Source organism: Excalfactoria chinensis, chromosome Z, assembly GCF_039878825.1.
Source record: "Excalfactoria chinensis isolate bCotChi1 chromosome Z, bCotChi1.hap2, whole genome shotgun sequence".
NCBI lineage: Eukaryota > Metazoa > Chordata > Aves > Galliformes > Phasianidae > Excalfactoria > Excalfactoria chinensis.
The window spans coordinates 63,977,702-64,003,967 of record NC_092857.1 but is presented as its reverse complement, the minus strand read 5'-3'; the positions used below and the strand labels follow the sequence as shown (position 1 = coordinate 64,003,967).

Below are 26,266 nucleotides of genomic sequence, written 5' to 3'. Positions count from 1 at the left end.
GTCCATCACAATAACTACAATGGTTTCTACTCAAAGTTAGAGCCTTATTTCTCCTTAGAGAGTTACTCCTTCCTTCTTTTCAGTCTCATTTCTTGTGCCTGGTTTATCCACCTGTCACCATGATCAGCTTCACCAAAATTGACACTCTTTGGAACCCTGCTCACACTTTTCTGCTGCAGCACAATTAGTATTAAAATAATAATCTCTGCATCTTATCTTCCCTGCATTGCTTCTGATGATCAATTTCACCTTTGCTGGCAAGATCCCCACATTTTGGGATATCATGCAGCACAGCTGCTGTTGTTCAGCCCCCCTGACTAGTACGTAGGTCACTCTGAAAATAATGCCTCCAGTTTATTTCTATGGAAACTACTACAGACACAAAGAGCACAATAACTATTTGATAGGGAAACATCTCAACTAAAAAACACAATTTTTCTGTATAGTGACAACCATTAGCTCTGCATTTTCACCGGCAATGAACAAGAGCCTGCATGTCATGTTCATAGGTACGTGCACCAGTGGAGCTGACTGCTCTCCCTGTCACCACTTCTGTAACGCCCCACCGCCTCCACACCGTGCTCACATCCACAAGTTTGTCTCCATCAATGTTCACAAGAGTCAAGTGCAAGTCAGTGGGTGCCATTTTATTCACACAAAAAAATTCAGTTAATAAAACACATTTGCTTCATCCGCACTTCCACATCAGAAGCCACCATGTCAGATTGCCCCACCTGCTGACATCAGTCACACCACATCAAAACGTAGGGGAATATTAGCAGGAAAAGTCATCCTATACTGCCACAGCACAAACAACCACCCTGATGTTGCAGGTCAACATCATAAAATAGGAGGCATTACTTTTGGATCAGCTTTCATACATTTTTTTCTGTGGGTTCTCCAAGTGCAAGTTATGTTCACACTCAACAACTTTTTTTCTTTTCTGCTGGTCTGCATCCTGCCACTGTTGCTTTGCATGCATGCATTATATTTTTTTTTTGTGTATTATACTGTATGCTGTAAGTTCACAACCTTTTTTTAGACAACGCAAGTTTCTTGAAAAATCCCGATCAAAACTACAAATGCTATGATTCTGTTCTTATAACAAACAGCCCTGCTTCTCAGAAGTGCTGCCATCTAACTACCAACAGACAAGGCGTAATAAGGGCAGGTCATGAAAAAAGGGAAAGAAAAGAACATTCTGCAAACAGCAGATGCAAATCATTAGGCAGATACATCTGGACATCATCAATTTTGGTATCTTAAGAATAAACAAGGCACTCTGGTGCTATCGGAACCAAAGTCATCTAACCCACCTTATTTCATCAGCAACTACTTGATCACATACCATTCAATACTGACAAATGATGTTAAGGAAACATTCAGGCAGGAGGTGCTTACAGACTTCCAAAGCACATGTCCTGGCTTTCCTTTAGGACATCCAATAGTAAGCACAAGCCAAGTTCCTCCATGAAGTCAAACAATATCACTGCACTTTGTGTGTTGTTTGTTTTTGCTTAAGTAGCTGTTTGGCAGTCTCTGAATATTGCAAATATCCATCATTAAGAAGGAACAACGCAACTTTTGCATTTAATTTTTTCTCTCTCTCCCTAATGTTTGTTAAGTAAGTACTGATCTTCTAAGGCAGTGTAGGCGATCCTAATATTTTACAATTGAAATTAAAATAGATGGATTTTTGGCTCCTGGATACCATCTGAAGGCACACTGCTTTGCTTGCTCTTACTGCATACAACAAAGTTCTGCCAAATTTCAGTATCTGGTATTTTTTTAGATAGAACAGAAGTCAAGAACATCTGTTACAGAAAATAAATCATCAACATTTTTACCTTGAAAACGTTCAAGTGAATGAACAATTTCCATCAACTTCTTATTCAAAAATATTTTGAAATGTTTATCCAATGAGGTTCACTATAGTAGAATTAGAAGTTCTAAAATAGACCTGAGGGCTACTGTAACTACCTGTGTGCTACTATAACTCCAGAGTTACCATGATTTACATTAGCATAGGATGTAGCCTTTAATTTTTGTGCCGAATGACATCAATTAGACACTGGTGAAATTGTGCATAGGGAAATGCATTAGGAATGGCAGGGTTTCACATGGCATGAATACCACAGAAATAGCCTACTGTCTCCAAGAATGCTGGGGTTTTGATTTTGAAAGGCATCGCTGTTCTTCTCATGTCCAAACTAAAGCTGAAATCATACAATTCTTAGTTCATTCCATTCTCTCCATCCCCTCCCTCATCTGAATCAACCTTTATGTCTGACTGAGGCACTGATCTTCCTGTCTGACAAGACATCATGAGACTGAAATGGTGGCTGCTTTCTGCTTAATTTATACGAATATTTTTAGAGTGAATACATTTAAATAAATGGTACAAGAGAGCTTTATTTATTTATTTATTCTTATTTTTTATTTTTTTTTAGCAGATGAAGATGACTAGAAGCTATTTTAAACCTTCCAATTAAAACTGCTCTGCTTTTGTGTAATTGTTACTAAATCGCCTCCCCCACTACAAGGAGTGGGGGTGGAATGCTGGGGGGGGGGGGGGGGGAAATGATTCCAGAAAGAGCCCAAATATATGTTCAGAGTTGTACAGACAAAACAGCCATCTGTGGAAAATGATGGATTTTGCACAGTTTTATTCTGTCTACTGCCTTTACTGAGAGAGTCTGAAGCCTTGGAAGCTACAGCAGCACTCTTCAGAGACAGATCACCAGGAGCAGCACAGGGCTCTCCCCAGAAAATGGAAAGCAGTCACAATGACTGTCTGGGAAATCTGGAAGACTATTCTTTGTCTCAGCCTGCTATCTAAATGCAAAGTAAGGAGCATGTTGCTCTTCTACCTTCAGATTTATCATTGAAATATTCATATTCTATTGAGGTGAGATATTCTAATTATTCTATTCACCCCTCAGCCTTTGTGCTTTTGCTTTTAAGAACGTGATAACAGTGGCATCTCCTCTTGTGATAGTGTTAATAGTATTTGCCTTTACAGAAACCACTTTGAAAGAAGCATTTGTGGGAAAAAATCCCTTCCTGCCTTTGGAATACCCACAGCTCCCATTCAGGATTCCAGACAGCAGATGAGCTGTGTGCCTCCCTACGTGAGTGCTTTTTCAAAACATGTCAAATTACATTAAAGTTCAATTGACCTATAAGTGTCCTCCTTCACACGAAAGGGTGACCCATTCTTCCTCACAAATTCAAAGGCTTTCTAATGGATCTGACACAGGGCTTCCTCTCCCAGGGAGATGCGCTTGACCATAGTATCCTGTCTATCTATCACCTGCTTCAAACCCCCCCTGCCTGGCAGAAGGTCCTTCTGTCCATCAGCACAGATGAGACAGACCACAGTGGTCAGCATGATTAAATCTCAGTGAATAGCAAGCCTGAAAATGATCTTCTTGTCTAAACATGACTTAATTCACAGTGAGGCAATAAACACGCTTGTAATCAAGCTCAGAAACTTGTTATCGAGGAATGAAATATGACATTCATGTCAAAAACTTCTATATCATTTCTAGTGATACTGACATATTTTACTCCAGAAATAAGAGCTATATTAAAAATACAAATTATGTCAAAGAATTCAAGGTGTTAAGCTGTGATCACCTGTATATTTATTAAAAAACTGCATAGTATCAGTTTGCTGCTACATAACAGATTTTTCTATGTTCATTTTTTGCTAGTCAGGAACTGAAAAACACTTTCAGGCATGAAAATTCTTCTACCAATATCAAAATAAACCAACCTACTCTATTCAGTTTCAACAGTAACATACACTACCTTGATAAAACATCCTTCTACCTTTTATTACTACTGTAGCTCAAGTGTCACCCTTGTATTGACAGTAATAATATACAAAGTTATTCCTTTTGTTTCCTGCTCATATACTTTCTGATTAATGAAATGCAGCACGGTATTTTACTATGATGAGCTCTCACTGCAAAATTCCATAGCAAAGATTAGGCTGGATGCTGAAAATGCAAAAGATTTAAGGATGCAAAGTGAGACTGTGAGTAAAGCATGAAAGAAAGTCAAGGGATGATTCTGTTATTTCAAGGAAGATGCACAATCCAAAATGGTAGATTGCTTCTGACAGGAAATGGAAGTCTTTTGGCACTGATACCAAAAGGAGACAACAGCTCACGCAGGTTTGTTCAAGGTGTCTTTGTCTTCTGTAACGTAGAAAGTGACTGCAGAGTAACTCTACATAACGTTTGCACACACAAAGAAATCTCCTTTCAATTGTGAAGGATCCACTTTTCGTATTTATGTACCATGTTGCATATAATTCTAGTCATTCCATCACAACTATTCCAATTTTCCTTTTTAGAATGAAGAACAGTGACTACAATAGCTTTTACTCATATTCAGGCAAGTACATCTGGTAACGGTAAGAGATTTGAGAAATCTCAATTAATTATACTACCAAACCCCTGGATGAGGTTTTTTAATCAAGAGTAAGGAGCACCACCAGCAGCAGAAGGGAAAAGTACTCTGTGATTCAGAATTGATTTTTCTCTTCTATGACTGTTCAAGAAATGTTGTTTTTTTTTTTTGTTGTTGTTGTTTTTTTTCCCTCAATATACAGGTGCTACTCCATCAAATTCAGTAAGGTTGTACATTAAATATTGTTGTCTTAAGAAATTTGAGTAAGTATGTAAGACAGTGGCAAGACATGTTCATTACTTCTTGACATGCACTGCATGGACATGAAACTTGGCTATATCGGATGATATAAAAAAGTGCCATTCTGTCCTCTGAGAGCAGAGCTCAGCAATGCCTTCCTGCTCCCCGTGAGGAGCTGCTGCTGCCATGAGGCCTCACCTCAGCTCCTCTGCTCTAGGCAGATGCCCAAAATTAAAGCGTAGCACTATGGCACCATCAAAGCATCCTCTTTGGGATGGACGTTCATTGAAGAAAAAAGGGAAAACAACTCATCAGCCAGTCTTACAAAGCATACTTAGGAGGATTTGTGGTCCAATTAGCATTTACTGATTAGTTAATGGACTATATGAATTACTGAGAAAGAGAATTCCCGCACAAAGAAGCCAGATGTGAGTTCATATTTGTCCAGGAAGAAAACTAATCTTTAATCAAGCTTCTGGAATAAAGAGCTGCTGGGATCTTACGTTAGAAGACATGATCACAAGGACACCTTCCTGATTCATATCTTTTCATTAGAATTTTCTTGTTTTTCATTATGAATGTCTAAATAACAAATTTATAATTTCTGGGAGTAGACAATTTCATCTTACAAAGCATTAGACTTACATGGTGACAATGAAATAAAGCATTCCTTTCCTTTCTTAACTTCCATAAGAGAAATAGAAAGTATGCCTCTATCGCTTTTATGCCTTATCTTAGTACTTAATGATTTTTACATTACTGAAGGAGGACTTGAGATGCCTAACAACTGTGCAAGAGCTTAGGACGCTTTTTGTAGTATTCTAACACTAAATCAAAAGTACAGAGAAAACTTCCACAACATCAGATTATGCAAATCTACAAACGTGATGTACTATGCATTCCAAATTCATCGCAAGAATGCCAGGAAAACAAGTTAAGTAGGTGGTATTGAATCTTCTCAGAAGTAGGAAGACAAAAGGTAGAATGAAAGACAATTTGGTTCACAATAATTCCCCAAACCTTTTTAAAAGAAGAATGATCAAACTGCAATTCTGAACCTTGCCTTTTGGCTGATTAAAACCATCTCATTAGCCCACACAGGATCATCATCATAAGACGTATTAGTCTATTCTCACTGACAGTGACTTATTGCCAACTCCAAATTGAATATTGATGTTTTGCTATTGAAATGTCAATGCAAAAATTATACATGGCTCTCTAGAGTCAATGGCACCTTGAGATTTAACTATGCCTACGACCAAAGGAAGCTCAGTAAGTCAGAACTGGCCAATTCAGATTTAAAAAAAAATATGTTTTTAGATCACAACTAAACACTCCTTGTGAATTCCGTTTAAAAACGTTTGTGTGTGTGGAACAGGGAAGCAACAGTTCTTATCTTCACAGAATCACAGAATCACAGAATTTTTCAGGTTGGAAAAGACCTAGAAGATCATCTAGTCCAACCATTACCAATACTTCCCAACTAAACCATATTCCTCAACGCAACATCCAAACGTTTCTTGAACACTCCCATGGTCGGTGACTCTACTACCTCCCTGGGCAGTGCATTCCAATGCCTGACTACCCTTTCTGAGAAGAAATACTTCCTAATGTTCAGCCTGAACCTCCCCTGTCGCAGCTTGAAACCATTCCCTCTAGTTCTATCACTGTCTACATGAGAGAAGAGGCCAACCCCCAGCTCACCACAACCTCCCTTCAGGAAGTTATAGAGAGATATAAGGTCTCCCCTGAGCCTCCTCATCTTGCATAAGAAACTAATCTAACACGTGATGTAGAAAGACCAGTACTTGTCAGCTGCTATGTCATGCACAGATGCTTCAAAATTTTACTTACTGTCTGCACTGTTGTTTCTTCATCACAATGAGCCAAATATACCCCATTTTAACAAGTGTTTATGCATACCCTTAAGCCTTCATTAAATGCGACGCAACTTGAACACAGAAAATGCGTTTAAGGTTTTGTAAAATTATGGCTTTGGCCATCAAACTGCTGATTGCAAATGCCTTCCCATGTTTGTCATTTTTGAAATCTCAAGGTAGACCCATCCTGTGTGACATAACACAAAGCCTTGGAAGTTGTACCAGCTCCCCTTTGAAACTTCCTATCGCACACAGTATTTTCACAGCTGAACAACCTACATGGAAAATCACTGAGCTTTGGGTCTTCCTTACAACAGGATTTTTTCTGCTAGAAGATGAAGTAAGACTGGCAAAAAATGTGCAGCCTTTTTCAGTATTTACAAATGGCTTCCATCCTGAGAAGGTGCCTAGAAGGAAATGCAGTTACTTTTCCTTTTACAATCACCACCCACATCTTGTAGCCAGATTTCACTCACAGCAAAGGCTGACTCACCCTTTTACCCCCCCTGCTAAAGAAATACAATACATTAAAATGCACAGCCTTGGGGTTCAGCTTGTTAAATAAATGCTGAAGAGCAGAATATTCACTCCCCCTCTTAGGTGCTAGGAAGGCTGCTGATTTTATTTTTCAAAAGGGCCTATTTTCCACCTTGAATATATAGCTCATAGTGGCACTTCTATCAAGAGGGGGTAACTCTTCTGCTCAGCAGTTCATTTAAAACCACAAATTTGCAGCAGCTTTTGCATGGCTTTTGGTTTGACTCTTTTTAATATACAATAATAATAATAATAAACTTTTGAAAACCTTTTTTCACTGTGTTTCAATAGCAGAAAGATTCAGAGAGGAATGTTCTTTCCTACCGACAACTAAAACAACTACAAAGATTAAAGTCACAGGTGAATCAAGTCTTAAAGGAGAGAGAATAATATTAAGTCTAGATCGTAAACTAAGAATGAGGAAGGTATTTAGGGACATAGTTTTCTTGGCAGAGCAGCTCTCTCTTCCATGGTAGCAAAATTAGCTATATCAAAATAAACTGTTTTCCAGGAAATATTTTCAAACTTTCAAAACTAAATTTTCCACATACTTTACATGACTACTTTTGAAAGATAAATGAAGTATAATTGACAATCGTAACTTAAAAAGAAATACATTTCAGAGCAGGAATATGACCCTTTCATGTTAAAAAGTGTACAGCAATAAGGGCTGTCAAGCACAGCCTTGTACATCTAACAGTCACTTTTTGTCTCTCAGCTAATGAAATCTTCCATAAACACAAAATCACCAAGAAACGCAGAATGCAGACCGTTTCTCCTGACAGAAAAAACATGCATTCACATTCAGCCTTAAATCTTCAGGCTCTGCTGAACTCTTCATCTATTCAGACTGATGGAAATATAGGAACAGTAGCTTGGAAACTCACAAATAACTCAGATCACGGCATCATTTTCTTTTTTCCTGAGAGGAAAGCAAGCTTGCTAATGAATCTAAAGCATCATACTGTATTCATTTTAAGGCATAGGAGTATTTTAATACAATTCATTGCTGAAAGTGCCAGTGAGACAATAAGCAATAGTACTTTCTTCAACAACTAGAGGTATTATAAGGTCACGTACTTATAATATTATAAATTGCATAACAGTATAAAGTTAAAATCAATTAAAATTGGAGATTTACCTTGCAAAATCCAGGATCCATGGATACAAGCAAGAAAGACAAATAATTTACTGCCACGGTTTCCAGCTCTGCTGCTCGCTTACTAGAAAACAAGAAGAGGAAAATCCATTTAGCTTTCTAAGTTGTACCAAGGTTTTAGAAATGGCAATGTTCTTAGCGAAATTCCTTGAGATGGTCTGGGATCATATTCTTTCCAAGAAGGAACAGAAAAGATGTTGGAGCCATAAATGTCTCTGCTCAAGTAAAGAGCAGAGGCAAGTGAAAGCTCCCAATAATACCAAATAATACTGTGTATTCACTGGCGCTCATGGGGAGCAGGTAACTGTTAACCACAGTAGCTTACAAAGCAGCTTACTAAGGGATCTGAAGGTGAAACTGACACAAGTATTACACTTAAAAGACAGAAAAAATAAAAATCTTTCCAGGAGGATTAACTTTTTTCCCACTGGTGATGGAAGCTGGCTCCTCCATATAGCCTTTTTCATCCATGTCTCGAAATCCTCAGCCATGCCACATTGAATTGAAATCACAGTTTCCCATCTGCCTTTATGGAACACATGGTAAAAAATCTACTCAAAAACAAGGATATAGGGGTTAAGAAAAATGCTCACTTTTTGTTTGTCAGGACCAGAGTGATTCCTTGTAAAGAAAACAAACTACAGACTACAGAAAAATCCAAACCAAAGACTACGAGCGACTGTTATTTCTGAAAATTAATCTGAAATAGATGCCATGGGCTCTTTCAATCAACATGGCCCCCCTAAGCCTTCCAGAAAGCAAACAAAGATAGCAAAATACTTTGGATCTTGCCATAAAGAAATTGCCTTTCAAAGACCTGGAAAAGAATGCTATGCACCTCTTCTTAAAACGCACCATGGCCTGACAAAGATTAATTTGAAAAGTGAAATAACAGCAAGAAAAAATAAGGAAACAAATGTACTTAACATTTTAAACTCCACTGCACAAAGCTGCTTCCCTGACAGAAAAACTTGAGTTCCTCATTCACCTCACCAGCACCTCCTCAGAGATAAATTCAGCACAAGACTTGCTCTGGTTCCCCACTAGCTCCTTAGCATCTCATTTTCAGCCATCTTACTCCACAGAGGCATGTCAAATCGTGTGAAAATGAAAACTTCATACATTGTCTCTTTTAATGCTGATCCACAATGGGATTTAGCTGAAAATATTATACGCTAGACATCATTATTGTGAAGAAATGAAATAATTCAGCAAATAATATAGAAATCCACCTCTAGGATTTACATGGAGAGGTTTAGGTGTAGGGATGCTGCAGACAGTGGAGGCCCAACCCTAACACTAATGGTGACCCACTGCTGCCAGAGCCAGGCCGTGAGTGATGCTGGGTGTTCTCTCGGAGAGCAGACTGAGGAAAACTGCTGCACAATAGCAGCTTGGAGATTGGGGTGAGCTGTGTGAGAGAAGCAGACTTCAAGGTCAGTGCAGGAGGAGGGCAGGAGGTGCTCCAGGCATGGGACAGCAACCCATGCGGCCCAAGAGATGCCCACAGCAGTGCAGATGAAAAGAGCAAAGAAGGAGCAAAATGTGAGAGCCTGCCAAATTCTGCATCATCCTGTGCTGCTCAGCATGAGGGCAGGCAGAGGAGGAACTGGGAATGTAGGGGTGAAGTTAAAACTGTGAAGTAGAGGGTGGAGAAAGGTGTTTGTGGACTTCTTTTTTTCTCACCATCCTACTCCATTTTTAACTAGCAATAAATTCGGAGAATCTTTGCTAAGTTGAGTCTGTAACTGATAAGTGATCTCCCTGTTCTTACCTCAACACACTAGCTCTTTTTTTGTGTGTTACTTTCTATACATGTCCTGCTGAGGAGTAAGAAAGAGGCCAGTGGTGGTCTGCCAGCCCATTCACCACAGCTTCTCTTATGCACTCCTGGCAATTTACAGAATCACAGAGTGACAGACTATCCTGCATTGAAAGGGACACACAAGGACCATCAAGTCCAACCCCTGGGACCACACAAACATAAAACCATATGTTCTTGATTATGAAAGACAGACAGAAGTGTCCACTCTTAGGGAGCGATACTGCCACTAATTTTAAGACATCATTATGAGGATATGTAAAAAAATATATATATTCTGTTTCAGTGTTGTTCTGTGATAAAGGCTACAACAGGACAATACTGCTTTAGTAAGAGCAAATATTTGACTATTCAGTGCATGCGCTCTATTATTGATTGGAAACACAGCTAGGGAGCAAAGAGTATAGAAACTGTGCCACCACTGCAATGTCTGAGTTCATTATTTTTGGACCACTTTATTTGTTTCAATGAAAGGTATTTTCCTTCAAAAGAAAACACAGCTATGTTAAGAATAGCAATCTTTCCATGCCGCTTTCCCACAGAAGCAGGAGAGTTTTCACACTGTGCTGGAAGAGTGTCTTGCAGTCTAAATACATATTACACTGTACTGTTCTATAATGTATTGAATTCCTGAATGTATTATGTACTATTAAGCTAAATAAAGAGCAAGTTTCAAAGATTCAGAGCGAACTCACCTGGTGATTTTAATGGAGAAGGGGAGGAGCTGTATTTGAACTCATAGCCTTTATTTTTTCAAGTCTTCACTTCCTAGGGGATATTGTAACTATTTTTGAATTCTGCCTTCTGTTACTTTGGATTTTTCTCAGACTAAATATGGAACAAAATTAGAACAACCAAACAAAGCCATACAAATAAGCAAACCCACCACATCTCCAGAAGTTTGTTTCATTTATTTTATACTAAAGCAAACGGGAACTATTTTAAATATTGCAGGCACTTCCCTTCACTTTTTTGCTGCAGACATCACAGATTTAAAATAAAAATCAATCTGAGACTTGGGAGGCCAGGGAGAAATTAACTCTGAAATGTGCTTCAAAGGACAACTTAAGCAGCCTAATTTCTGTCCTCTGCAACATGCAGTAGTACAGTGGAGTATTGATACCAAAATCTATCAAAGGGAGAAGCTCAAAAAATCAAAAGCCAAATGGTAAAAATATCTGCCGCTATTGCACATTATTTCTGAGCGTAAACCCAGGTGGTGGTAGAGGACTAAAAGCGGGTAGTTAGAACTGACTGTAATGGGCATTCAACAAGTCCATCACAAAAATTTGGTATGTGTTTGTCTGGGACAAAGGAAGAGATACTTATGCAGATAAGTGACTGCCTAAATCATAAGAGACAGAAGAATTAATTATCTTCCCTAGTAGTGAGATGTCACTATCACCATCTTAGAAGTTGCCCTTGGCCCCATGCTGCTTTTTAGGCAGAGCCAAGCTGGCTATGGACAATCGCACACACTTACAAATGAGGTGTAAAAAAGCAGAGGAAATTCAGTTGCATTGAGTGTTCAGTGATGCACGTGGAACAAAAATCCCTCTCCGTACATAAAAAACAGTGGACTGTATTCAGAAGTGAGAGCTAGGAGACCTAGAAAGCTAATTTGTGAAGCCATCAGCTTAATATCCAAGAAGGAAACCGAAATGGAAAAAAATTAAGAGAGACAGATGAGAAAGGAGAGGCCAGAAGGAAAGTACAAAACAAACAAAAAGATGCCATTGATTCATGGGCTGTGCAGGGAAAACACACAACATTTTTACTGATCGCAAATTTTATGGCAAAAAAACCATCCACAGGAAGTACCCTTTGTTATCTCTAGAACACTTTACCTAAATCTGTGTATTGCAGTGCCCTGTCTGCAATCTCAATCAAGCTGATGCTTGAAGGAAAAGGACAACTGTCACAAAGATGGTTTTGGAAGCGTCACAATATCAAACAGGAATTCACCAAAGAACACTAGCAGGGACAGCTTGGAGATAATACAGAGATTTCAGAGAGATGTTTTGAGCAATACACCACAGCCATACAAAATGAATGAAGACTGTTTTGTCCTAAAAGCTCAAAATAAGCATGAGCATCAGGAAAGTAAGTTACATGGCTTATATAATCTAAAATATAGCAAACATTAAAGGCCACAGAGTTAAAATGTGGAGATGCAACACAGCTGGAAAAGCTTAATGCTTTAAGAGTTAAATCTGTTAAATATTTTGTATGTTGAAAAGGAATAAAAATCCTATTCATCCTATTAATAATCCTATCAATACAGCTGAATGCTGTATCTTAACAGCATAGTTAATTAGTTTTATGTATAGCTTAGGGGAAAGGTTTCAGGCTTAAAATGATGAATTATTTTGGCAATACAATACTGTAAGGCTAGTGGTGATGTTTTCCCTCAAATAAAATCACAGACTTTTTCAAAAGACTTCCAATGGGCATTTACAGATGATACATTGAGATCATCTGCTTGTTTTGGAAGTCTGTCATAGTTCAAAACATAAAAATGGATATTTCTTGTCAGGCATTAAAGAACTGAACAAATAAAAACTCCCATAGAAGCCTACGGCAATTGGTGTGGGTTTGTTATTGTTCTTTAAGCAGATGTATTAGATTGTTTGCAATGTACATTAAGCTCAGAAACTCTTAAAAAAACAAAACAACTAAACTAAATGAGCAATCAACTGTAGAATTAAACCATATCCCAAAGACTTGGTATTGAAGAAAGTCTTCTAAGAAATCTGGACTGTAAACATGACTATAAGCATGACTCTTCACCATCAGATTTATGAATATGTAGCAAGAATCCATTTTTCTGCCCTTAGCAGAGTTGACAAGTTGCGCCAGATCCCTGTAACCCACAAGTATTTAATTCTCCAATAATACACTCCTTCTAGCAAAGAGGAGTTTCACAGTAACGAAATGGAAGTGTAGCTTCATGAGAGGATGCATGACACTCAAATGCCCACTGTTTCCTATTCAAAGTTACAGGACACAGTATGCTCTGTAGACTTGCAATTGCATTTTAGTATTTCAGGGCCTGCACAAGAAAATTCTGAAAATTAAAAACAAAACAAAACATTAAGAACAGACATTACAGTGGCTGCAACCGGAACTACTGAGATTAAATAACAGAAAGAGATTAAAGTTTCTCTGGGGAAAAATGTTTCTACTTCTAAGCATAGTCTGGCACTGAAATGTACTGTCTATGGCAGTTGTGGAACCTCTAGTACTGCTCTCATTATTATACTCAGATAAAAATGTCAGAAACGACATGTATACAGCCAGATGTAGCACTGCAGGAGGGAGTGGGTCATATACTCTTGAGGATCTGTCACAACTATCTTCCATGAGCATATCTATCATGTCTAATATTTAACAACAGAAGCTGGGCATGGGATTGTTTTCCTATTTTATGACTTGACCTAAAATATAAACATCATTAGTTAATTTCAGTTATCAAAAGTGATTGAAATTCAACTGAGGCAGTATTTTCAGGCTTATAACCATGAAGATGCTAATACAGTTTGTTCAAGCTTCCCTTTTTAAATATCCTCAAGAGTTATATTTAGTTCCTAACAATTTTAAATCAGAAGAGACATTATGCATGAATTTTGAAAACCAATAAATTTCAAATTTCTGAAGCCTAAGCGTACATTATCTCATTTTCTTTTAACAAAGCCCATGCACATTCATTGATGTTTTTTGTTGAAAGTCTAGAGAATGCATACAGAGGCATTCTGCAATAAGATAATTAAATTTTGTCATTCCCTTCATTTTTCATCGCCATATTACCTTCAGTTAAAATTAATGCTGACTAATGTTTAAGATCTGTTACAGACAAAAGAGATATGAATAAGCTTATGCCTTTGTAATATCAACCTAAAATTCCCTTCAAATGTTTTCTTCCTACAACTCAAAAAATTACCCCTTTCTCAGTAAAAGACACAATAATTGGTCACTCTTTGCAACAGCATCAATATACAATGAACAAAATGGAAAATTACCAGGAAGTAACAACCAAATTTATAAAAATAAAGAAAATACCAGAATCCAGGAAACGCGTAAAAGTGACATCTGATGAAATCATAGCAGTCTCTTCTCTCTCTTCCTAGTGTTTATTTTCCACCAACCAGTTATTTAGTCATCATTTATTCATCCACTAGCAGGATTGCTCCATGAAGACTATGCAATTCTTACTTTCATTTCATTACATACAAATGCTGTCAAGGTTTACCAAAATCAAACAACACACTACTGGAAAACCAGAGAGCAGTGGTGTTCATGCCTTGACTACAGACAAACACTGTCTGTAGATATTTATTTCACCAATGCCATTCCAAAATGAAATGTAAAAAACATCCATGTATTCCTCTCATTCAAAGATCTCAGGCATTTCACCACAAACCATTGCATCCCTCTTTATTGCACCACATTGCATTATTTCCCATCGCATCCTGTCCCACCTCATGTCCTTCCATGGTGGGTGAAATACTGTGTGGTGTTATACATGTGAGCAGGCTTTCAGAATGAAAACTTGTGTAAAGATTGACAAATATTTCTTGCAAAATATGACCCATTAACTGACTTCTGGCAACCTGTGAAAACACCACACAGCTCAGACAGCTTTTATTACAGGTGTGAGACACCTCATGGTCAAGCACTTTTCTGGAAAACACTTTCTATTTAGCTGCTAAAATAGCTGTAATTATTATGTAAACTATATTTGTGAGAAAGTTAGGAAGACGTACATACAGTCATTTATTAAACAAACACTTGACAAAACTATTAAATGCCAACTCAGTATAAAAACCAGGAGCACAGTTTAAGCATATCACACTGACCTGGACAAACATCTGAAACTACCAATATCTACTTGTAAAATTAATAATAAATAATATATTCTGTCATTGCTATTAATTGTAGGTTTCATTAATGAGGCAGGAAGGTTTACTTTGCTGCATGGCAATTGGTTCAATGAAATAAACCACTGATAAAAGGACGTTAATGAGATTGTATGGTGTACTTAATATAAATCAGTTGCAACAACCCATTTTATAAGCTGTTCTTGCCAGCTGAGCAAATAGGATCTGTCATGACAGTGAAGGAATGAGACATATCAGACAAGTTCCCCATTTCAGTCAGATATGTGTGTAGGTAAGAAGAGATGAGAAGTTACAAAAACAGAAATTAAGAAAGCATTCATCTGTTTGAGCATAAGCTCAAACGTACTCTTGTATTTCCTGCAGTTGTCTGCTGTAGTCTTTGCCCACCAGATGTTTTCATTTGCCCACTTCTAGTATCTCCAATAGCAACACTGATCACAAAGATTTAATGCTAGTTTCTCATGCAAGAATACATATTTAATTTTTGCTATACCAAACTGGTCCTAAGTTAGTTTCAGATCTCAAGGACAAGATCATGACAAAAACCAATATGCGTAGTTTCAATGAGACCTAAAAGCAGGCCTTGTACCCCACTGCAACAGTCAAGTCAGGAAAAATCCTTCAGTTAAGCTGCTGATTGTTGGCTAGCCCAGGTCAGCATGGGTAATCTTTTATTTTTTACTCAGAGAGGACCTACATCTCTTTTAGGTCAGAGAAAAGTACAAAATACATGGATGCTATTTATTTTAGACAAGGATACATAGAGCAATTTCAGAACCATTGGTATGGCTTAACAAAATTGAAGTGTTCCTAAAATCCATGGAAACTTTCAGTGACAGAAGAGCTAATCAAGGGCTTACTTTGCTCACCACTTCCCCAGCATATCCTGACACAAATTCGAGTTGCCTTGAGACTTACTCTTTGTCTTCCACCCTCGTGATTCACACTCCTTATTCACAGTCATATTTGCAAGTTCCTGAATTAAAAAAGTTACACCTATAAAATGCAGTAGTTCTCCAGCACACACACATAAGATGTACTGCATTTTATAGCTGTAATCTACCTGTAATGTAATTGATATCTTTTAGTAATATAAAACAGAATATAGAACTGTCACTGTAACTAAATCAACTTTATATGAATGTTCTTATACAAAAGCAAAATGTTATTTGACCTTGCACTTGTAAGATGATGGATGATTCAAGTGCAGATCGGATTCATTTTAGTAGACTATGTTTATAAAATACATGACATTTGTCTTCAGATTGGGGAACTGAGCTCTTGCCCCCAAGGTTTCAAGTAATCTTAGTGGAATTGTAGTCTGGAAAAGCATACCAATACATTTATGCTTTCCTTACCCTTTGGCAACATTAGTTTCAGGATAAGAGCTCCAGCAGCAAATATTTTGTTCTGTAGTCAAGGGCTTGGTGCAGCTAGTCAAGCAAATCGAAACACTCAGAACTCCAGATGCTTCATTTCATGAATTCACCCCAAAGCAAACAGATTACCATCTGGGCATATGAAACAGAAAGATAAAATACACACTTAAATTAGTTTGTGTTTGTGAATACAGTGCCTGTAGTTTTAGTACATATAGGAATAATATTATTTTAAGAGCTAAAATACTATGAATTTCAAGTGCTTTCTGCCTGAATGGTATCTCAGATATTAGATTTTGATTGGAGGTTTTGGATGAAATCTTACGTACTTTAACTCAACTGTTTAACACTCCAAGAAGATACAGAACTTTGTCCCAACACTATTGATAATATCTGGTCTAGTGATTTATTTTTCCAATTGCTATACTTCATTTCATATATTCAGAACATGTACTGAGCCTATTTAAAACATATTACTTCTGAGAATGAACTTAACTACCCCCCAAAGTTGAACTCATTTCCCTGGGAGGCCTTTACAAAACCTTTTTCTTATCTACATACAGGTTAAAGGTTCACACTGTAAATACATACAAAGCAGATCATAAACTCTTCCCCCATGATTTCTACACAAATGTTCTTCACTCCTTATAAAATCATGAAGATTTTCTGCTTTGAATACCTATACGGAATCTTGGACCCACTGAAAATCTTCCATCTAGTCTTGCTGGGTTTATACCTCTCTCTTTATGTTTTTTTGCCACAGGGACATATTTCGTTGCAGGCTGAAGTTTGTAAAACAGTGTGGCCTGAAATCTGCCCCAGGGAAGTCGGCATCACAGGACAAATGCAGCAGCAAAACACTGTCTGAGCAACGAAGGAACTGAATTTCAGAGATGAGATAGCCAATCCTTTATGGACAGAGAAACTCCCAGCAAAGGCATTCTCTGCGCAGGTGTTTCTCCACTGTCTGGCCAGATAAACAAGTCATGGGAATGGTGATGCAGGAGGGAGAGAGGTTTCAGGCTTAGGAGATTATGGACTTGGTGCAGGTAAACTGGGCTTGAGCTAAATGCTCTCAAATCCCTGCCACCTACGAATGCTTTGGCTCTGTACTGGGAGAAGCACCTTCCATCTGGGAAATACGCAGAGCCCATTCCTATCTGTACTGCATTTACAATAACACAGCTCCTGCAAATTCCCTGGTGCTTATTATGTGAGCAGCACTCACATTGCTGCAAGAAATTGTCACAGGCTCGTTTTGTTGGTCTCAGCAGTGATTCCTTATGCTTATCCCCATTTAGTATAAACCTGCATGAAACAGCCTGAGCAAGAAAATGTGATGTTTGCATGGGTATGTAGGTTTTGATTATTTATAATAATAAATAATAATAATTTATAATAATAATATTTAGATTATTTATAATCCCAATAAATATCCCAGCTATCTGAATTGGAAAATTAGGGGCAAAATATTTCAACTGGCGTCTAGTCCTAGAGTTTATTAGTTAGTATATTAGTAACATTAGTTCCTCACATTAAAAGGAAGCTGCATTCTTTCAATTGTGCAAGTTGTCATAATCTTTCAGTGGAAATTGGTTTGTTTTTTTCTAATGGTGCTGGTGTTTTTAGGCAACACACAGCAAGATGTGCCAAGTCATAAAGGCAAACACAATCATCAATAGTACTTTCACACGTCTAGGACAGTATTGAGCTAAGAAGTCTTCAAATTGAAGAAAAAGACGTATACTGAAAAATAATAAAAAAATGAGAAGAGACAACGAAAAAGCAACGGTATTGCTGTTTTCCCATGTGGGTACAAGTTTATCTGTTAATGACCCTCCATAAGCAATCCAAATGAACTCCTAGGAGTTACTACAATCTTGATACCTGATTGAGATTGGGAAGAAAGCTTAAACTTCTCTAGTGCTTGATTTAGGGATACAGTCTAATTCCAGAGGATGCTTAAACATGCACACAACCCTAATTCTTCTTTATGCAGATACCATAACCAGATACTGAGCTTTCCACCCCATGGTAATATGAGAACTCTTCCTCTTGTGATTTTTAACACTAACACCTATTAACACTTTTAACACTAACTATTAGGGATTATCTATCTGAGAATATTTTCATCCTCTGTTTTCAGAAACGACTCAACAATTACAGTCTCTTGAACCTAACAAAACAGAAACATGGGACAGATCTGGGAAAGCCTATCATTTTCTGGAATGAGGAAACAGAATTACTACACCAAATCCAGTTTTTCTCTGTGACCTTGGAAAGAATACGTTAAAGGCTCTGAAGCTCAGCTCACCAACCGAGACTGATCTTTCAGGCTTTAATGACACAGGATAAGGTTTGCAAGTTAAAGATCTATTATAGTTTGTGAGCTGGTTTTTGTAATGTAAAGTTTGATACACTGCAACTTAGCAAAACTGTCTGATTTCTTCCTCCTTCTAACCAAATATGGAAAATGGCAATGCAGGAAATCAGAATGACCATCTTTTTAAAAAAACGTACGAGCCAAATAGTCTATCGGAACATTTAATGACTATTTGTTGTTACGGTATTTCGAGTCAAAGAAAAAAATGGAACTTCTACCAAACTAAGATGTTTCCTTTCAGGTCATCAGTATTACCTAACAGTCTTGGATAAAAAACTAAAACTTTTTTCCTTTAAGCAATGAATTGTCTTTTAAGAGTGGTACTGATCTACTTTTAAGAGTGGTCTGATATACTTTTATATGGGCCAAAGGTTTGACAGTGGGCAAAGCATCTTCCACTTGGTCCTCATAGATGTTAAACTCCTGCAGTGAAAATGTCCAAAACAGAGGCAAGTCCTCCTCCAAAACACCAAAACACAGACTGTTCCTTCCAGAACACAAAAGAATCCAGCTTGAAATTGGAGTGCACTGACACTGCATTCATAGTGGAAAATACAAATAAATAATAAAGTACTACTTTGGCAAATAAAAAAACAACAACCCTTTCACTTCAGCTCAGTGAATGAACACGTTGTGATTCTACTAAAGTGACTGATATTTAATTATTAATAATCTATAAATGTTATAGAAAATACTGACTCTACTAGAAAACACTGTCATAACATTAGCAAGAAAAAAACCATTACTTGGAATGGCCTTTCTATTAGCATCTTCTACTGAACAAGGCCTTTCTACCTACTGCAATATTTGATCTAGTGAAAAAGAGAGAAAATTCTGAGCCATATAAATAGAAATGATTGGCCAGTACATACACAGGAAAACATTTTGCTTTTTCTCTCTCCTTTTTTTTTTTTTTTCTATGCAAAGGAAGCAACATTTTTCAGAAGACTTTAGTGACGTTTGACACTGTTTTTGGTTTATTTTGTTTTTAAATTACTATTATTACTTGAGAAATATAACAAACTTCACTGTTCTTTTCTTAAGAAGGAAAAAAAAAAAAGGTGTAAAGATCTGCGTTTATTGAGAGCTAGAAGTTAATAAGATCCTGGGAGAATCTAAGTCAGTTACTGTGAAGTTCAGGCTTGACAAACAGGGGAAAAGTAAACTCTGAAATACATGTCTTCTGCCACTCTATGCTCTACAGCTTTGAACTGCTTCCTTTCTCTCAGTCAGAAAGTAATTAATACAGAAACCTTGAAAGAAAGTTTCAGACGCACTAAAAAAGTCAGGATCCATCTGCCCTTCCCCCAGAGATATGCATGGCATATACCTATATACCATGATCATGGGTTTTTGGTTTCTTCTTGTTTTTTTGTCTGAGTTTATTGGCAAAGGTCAAGTGTTCAGCTGAAAGTGTAAATTATTTCTTTTACAGTCTGGTACACTGAGTCACAAGTGTTCTAAGCTCAAAATATGCCTGTAAGTGCATCATAGTAGATTTTATGGCCAAGAGCAAACTGTAAGTGAATGCAACTGCAGAAAGAAACCATTCTGACATATTGAACAAACTTTACTAATATACAAAAAATAAATATTAATCACTTGGTGTCATTAAGAAATTACATGGAGGTCCATAACTGTCAGAATTTACAGTCTGAATTCAGACTTCATAATTGCCTTTGGTAGTGGCTATAAACCACTGTGTAAGCTTACATTAAGAACTCTCCCACTTTAAGTGACTTTATTTCCATGATCTGCACATACCAATTTCTTCATGCTACTCATCTTTGCTGAGATTGTTTTCAAATAATGTGAATATTTGCTTCTGCTAACTTTAACACTCAGTATTTTTATTTCCGCCCCCCAACTCCCACCCCCTCCTGATCTAAAAAATCAAAAATAAGAGTATGGATCGTTAGGCACAAAATAAGTCAGTTCAATGTAAGATACAGCAGATGGTTTCACTAAGCTAAAATTAGCTTTGAATTTAGCCATTTGAACACTTCCCTATAAAAAGAAGTGTGTAAAACAGGTGATATTTTAGAAACATCACATCCCAGAAAGAAGACCACTGTGGGCAAGGATGGCTGTGTAAACAAGCCTTTCATTTTAAAAGAGACTAAATATTATAAAAACAGGTTAAAATATGTGTGTGTGTGGGGGGGGAGAGGGAGTGGGGGGGGGGGAAGGAAGAAGTATTAAGTTGTTCGAATACAAAAAAATGTAGTGATTCATTAAAAAGTATATGAATTAAATAGCCAGAATTATTGTTTGCTTTACATCCAAAAACATCCTCAGATACAGCAGACTTTCTATAATGCACTTTTGTTTCTGAAACCAAAGATCAACGCATATCCAGGAGTACTATAATAAGAATACTATTTTATTAATATCATTTATTTACTAGTTTCACTTCTTGTAGAGTGTGAAAATGTATGATACACTTATATAGGCAGTGCACTTTATTACCACACCGTGGCAAGAGCTGGAAGCAACCACCCATCACAGAGAAGGCAAAAATTCTGCTTTGTTTGTGTAAGTAAAAACACATGGCTGCTAGTTGTTTATATCAGTGTATTTGAGAAGCTAATATTACCATTAGTGTGAGACGTCTTTGTGTGTTTAAAACACAATGAGCATTACTTTTTCAAAATATCGCTGCAAGTTGTCCTCTCTATGTCATATAAATGTAATTTCATCAAATTCAAATGATTTAGGTTAACCACAATAATCCCCTTTGTGGTTTATTTTCAGTTCAAGTCTGCAAACTGAAATCATCTTCCTCACCTGCCTAAGAGAGTCAGAAATGAACTGAGATTCACTGACTGACACAGTTTTGCAGTTAAGGATCTCTCTCCATCGCTAATAATCTCTAACAAGCAATGCTTTCACTGTTCTGTTGCTCATTCCTCTCAGTTGTAAGGAATGACTTAACTTTCAAGGTTATACTTTTCGGAACCACAGCATAAGCAGGCATTTCAGCAGCTTATTTAGTACTATAAAAATGACTCGGGTTTTCACTCACACAAAAAACACAAAACCCCTTTTAAACACATTCATACAGTAAATACAATAGAACAGAGACTTACTGACTTTTGCCAAATTATAGAGATCCATTATTTTCCATAATTAATTTACAGTTGAATAGTGTCTCTAACAGGACATGCAAATCAGAATTATGATGCTGTGCCGAATTCCAATCATGCTTGAAAACCCACAAAATGCCAATACTAAGAATTCTCACTGAAAACATTCTAATATAAAGCAAAAGAAAAAAGGAAAAAAAAAAAAAAAAAAAAAAAAAAGAAAAAAGCCTGAAAAATACAGTTAAAATAATGCATGTTTCCAAAAAGAACCTAGAGACTCAATTATCTTTTTAGACAATGAAACAATTAAAATACAATTTTCAATGAAATATCTATGTAAAATGATTACTATGTACTTTGCTGATTCTGGATCAGAACTGCACTATTTACTGCAATGGAACAAGTAGATATTTTTAACATATCCTGGAGTTTACTTACACAGAGAATTCAGTTTTCTTTGTTTATACCTCCTTTCAGCATCTAAAGGGAGGCTATAAGAAATAAGATGGATTCTTTAGCAAGGTCTGTGCTGACAGAACAATGTTCTTAAACTGTAAGAGATAGAGACTGGATATATGAAAACGTATGTTATGATAAGGATTGTGAAGAACAGTTTGCCCAGAGAAGTGGTGGATGCCCCATCCCTGGAGACATTCAAGGTCAGGCTGGACCAAGCTCTGAGGACTTGATGTCCCTGTAGGTGTCCCTGTTCGTTGCAGTGGAGTTGGATCAGATGACCTTTAAAAGTCCCTAACAACTTCATCACATGATTCTATAATTTTAGAGATCTAAAATGTAAGAAGAATGTAAGATACTTTTTCACCTATGAAGAATGAGATTCACATGATGAAGTTTCTACTCACAACTCCTTTGCAGAAATCAGTGTCACACATCCCAGAGGCTGTTTCACTGCTGAAGATTTAAGATTAGAGCAGTTGCAGATGCCAAAAGAAAAAGCAACCCCTACTTTCCTTCCCAGTTTCTTTCCTTTCTCATCTGCCCCAAGGACATCAAAGCTCAAATAAGGATGGAAAGCCTCCTGACTTCCAACAGAGCAAAGAGAGAAAAACGAACAATTGCTAGTCCTGGTGCATGGCTGTGCTATTCTTTTTGAGAGGTATCTATATTTAACAGAGATGTTATAGCAAATAGTAAATGGAAAAGAAGAATGAAACTGCATATGCAGAATTAAGCCAGCTAGCTGTTTTGGTGAGGATGGGATAGGCATTAACAATAACCCAGCACCCTTCAGCACCACGGTATAAGCCTTTGAATGGAAGAAAACATGTGTTTAGGACTTCTGGAGGTGTAAAATCAGTAAAATCTGCAAGGTGTAAAATTAACAGCTGGATGTGGGTTCTGAAACCATGTCTTGTTTTTACCATCATATATATTATTACAAGAAATATGGTAAAAAAACAAACAAACAACTGTAAGCAGTGCTCTAACGATATCCTAAGTGGCTGTCAATTGGCAGTATAAAGTGCAGCAGACTGAACAGCACCATGAGAAGTGCAGAACAGAGTGGCAAATGCTCTAGTGATTAGTTGTGGCACCAGAGAAAATCAAACCATGGTTAAAAGGAGGAGCAAGGGAAAAGCTTGTTAGTTAGTGAAGAGAGTAGCTGACAGGCAGTGCTCATACTGTCAGGTATGCTGCACCCAAACCAGGTCTTGAAGTCCAGCCAGATTTAATCATCTCAGACTGTGAGTAATGATTACTCAAGAGGGGAAAGACATTAGCTGGAATAGCATTTTCTTTTTTTTTTTTTTTTTTTAATCTCTATAGGAAAGCATCATGAAACTGCTATTTGTATAACTATGCTTGCAGATTCACTCTTTGTGAACTGTATTTGTTTGCCTTCAGTGTTTCAGGTTCTCCCCCTTGTTTTTTTCTTTGTCAGGGCAGGCTCAGCTGTGGGGCTGGAACTTGTTGCTCAGGGATCAATCCAGTTAGGACTTGAAACCCTCCAAGGCCTCTTCACCACCTCCCCTGCTGTTACCTTTGGTACAGATACACTGGTACAAAATCTGTTCAATAAGATTTATTTAATATACACATACCCATATATCCCACATTATTGGCAGTGGTACTGAAAGTCTTCCCTATTCTCTTGGAATTCTTAGAATCTCCACCTAATTTTAAAGATTCCCACTTTACAAGGTAGGTGTTCTAGCAAGATTAAGGTGGCAAAATGTGAATGAAAATCAGCTCTCAGGATAGATGCAGAGAAGTATCAAGAACTTGTGCCTAGCAGAATCTAGGCATCGGGTTCATTTTAAAGGTCTGGCAGCAGACTTTAATCCACCTGAAGCCATACAGATTACTTTTATCAAGTTGGGACCTGAAATATGATTTGTGATGTCCAGGCTAGTCTGTCAAAATCCTCACATCCATAATTTATTTTAGCTGTCAAGCCATGCTGTTACACACAATTCCTAAGATAACCACAAGCAGCAAAACTTACTTTGCTACTTCTCCTCTGAGTTTTGTCCCGAGAAGATTTTAAGAGCTAATTTTTGGCTTTTTTAAATTAATGACAAAGTTCACTGTAACTTTAGTACTATAGGATTAGGGTCTTGGACTCCTAACAATGCTTTCATTTCTTTTCTATAACTCACTGGAGAATGAATAGCACTCTTTCAAATACAGTGACTTTGCCTTATGTGTTTTGTAAAGTGCTTTACGCATTTCCCATGGACTATAAATAATGAGAATGAAAAGTGGTTATTTCAAGTAAGAAAGAGTGTTTACAAGAGAAAGAAAATACAGTGTTCCTTTATATTCTCTGCAGAATACAAAGCAGAAGCATGGTGTCTCCTCACTTTTCAGAACAACATGAACAAAAAGGTCAGAGAGAGAAGGGGGGAACAATACACCAGAGAATCACCAGCAAAACAGACGAAATCTGAGACAACTCAAATTTCTGTTCTCCCCTCAGAAGGAATTATCTACAAGACAAGTAAAGGCACCACGCTGTCAGCCCTAAATATTCATTATAGCACCTGAAAAACATGCCTTTTCTGATCACCATACCAGCTAATTCACCAACACTCTGGAGAACATGGCTTGACTGAGATACAAACCACAACAAAGCTTAATTATTTTGCTTCAGTCCTTCCTGCATGATTTTGAAGGAACATACGTAATTTCAATTCACTCCCGCATGAAATGAACACTGGAAATTCTGTCTGATGTTTGACGAGTAGCGTGCACAGAGGTGCTAAGAAGACACTGTGCATTCAAGTCCGGATGACATATAACTTGGTTAAAGCATTAAGCACTCAGATCCTGGCACAACGTAAATTAAAATAATGGTCTGCCTGTTTCTATGAAAGCTTACATTTGCTTTCCAATGACCTCTCAGCAGGAACAGTGACTACCTTGGTGCAGCAGGTTGTTACCTGGAATGTACCTGTTAACTTGCAGAGCTGACCAGTGGCTGGTCCCCAGCCCATGGCCACTTTCACGAGGCAGGTTCTGTTTCCACTTCCACCCCTTTTCCTTCTCTCTTGCTCCTCAGTGCTCCTGGCTGTGTGATCCTACCCCCAACCTTATTCCAGTTGGATAGTCCTATTAGACAAAGCTCACTGGTCCAGCTGTGTTTGTTTTCTGGCGGGTCACAGCACTGAGTCAGATTATGGAGGAGCCTTTACAGCAGCAGAGCCAGAAAAAAAAGCAGACATAGGGAAGATGCACACAGCAAGCACCTGCATAGGTAGCTTGGGATAAATAAGAGTAAAGTAGGGGAAGCCAGAGGACTACCCTTTGATGCAACTGCAGGTTTTAAACCTTCTTTATGTCATTTCATGGAACTGTACCAACAGGAGCTAACATCATCAGGCTTTATGCTTTGCATGGGCTTAATTCTCATACAAGTGCTCTAGAGCACCTAGATATGCCTATGGCAAAAGGATAAAATGAAGACGACTGCAACACAGTTTACAACAGCTGTTAGAAAAGGAGAACAGAATTTATTTTCAAGAACTCGGCTAACCCATCTAAAATGATAATGACAAATAACAGCATTAGCAGTTACAGAACCAGCAGACATTACACAAATCCTTACGATTCTTCTGAGATTAAATAAATAAATAACCTCTAATTCCACAGGGGAAAAGTGCGAGCAAAGTCTAAAGATATTCAATTATTAGTCAGTTCTCTTTAAAAATCCTGAATTGTTTCCATACTATCTGTATTCACTTTCTGCAGATTTCTACTGGCACACAGAAATCATTAACAAAAAGAATGGCTGCCCTTTTCAGCAAATACTGCAGAAGGTAACTTCTCAATTCATAATTCACATGGGGAACATGATTCAAGGAGCTGCCGTATTCATGCAGCCAAGAAACAGAAATATATCATACTGTCTATGGGGCCATAAAAACACGTTCAAATGCAGGATACCTGGTGGAATACTTAGAGCAAAAAAAAAAAAAACAAACTGTGGGAGCACTTTACTG

General features: G+C 37.5%; 1 protein-coding gene across 6 annotated transcripts in view; it reads right to left on the bottom strand.

The window, feature by feature from the left end:
- LINGO2 (leucine rich repeat and Ig domain containing 2) overlaps nt 1-26,266 on the bottom strand; it is a 475,029-nt gene that overhangs the window by 295,032 nt on the left and 153,731 nt on the right. For 5 of the 6 annotated variants that reach the window (XM_072359097.1, XM_072359095.1, XM_072359101.1 and 2 more), the window contains one exon: nt 8,218-8,299. The exons of the other annotated variant lie outside the window; for it this stretch is intronic. The gene's annotated coding sequence lies outside the window, so the exon portion shown is untranslated. The remainder of the gene's footprint in view (nt 1-8,217; nt 8,300-26,266) is intronic. 6 annotated transcript variants of the gene reach the window in all.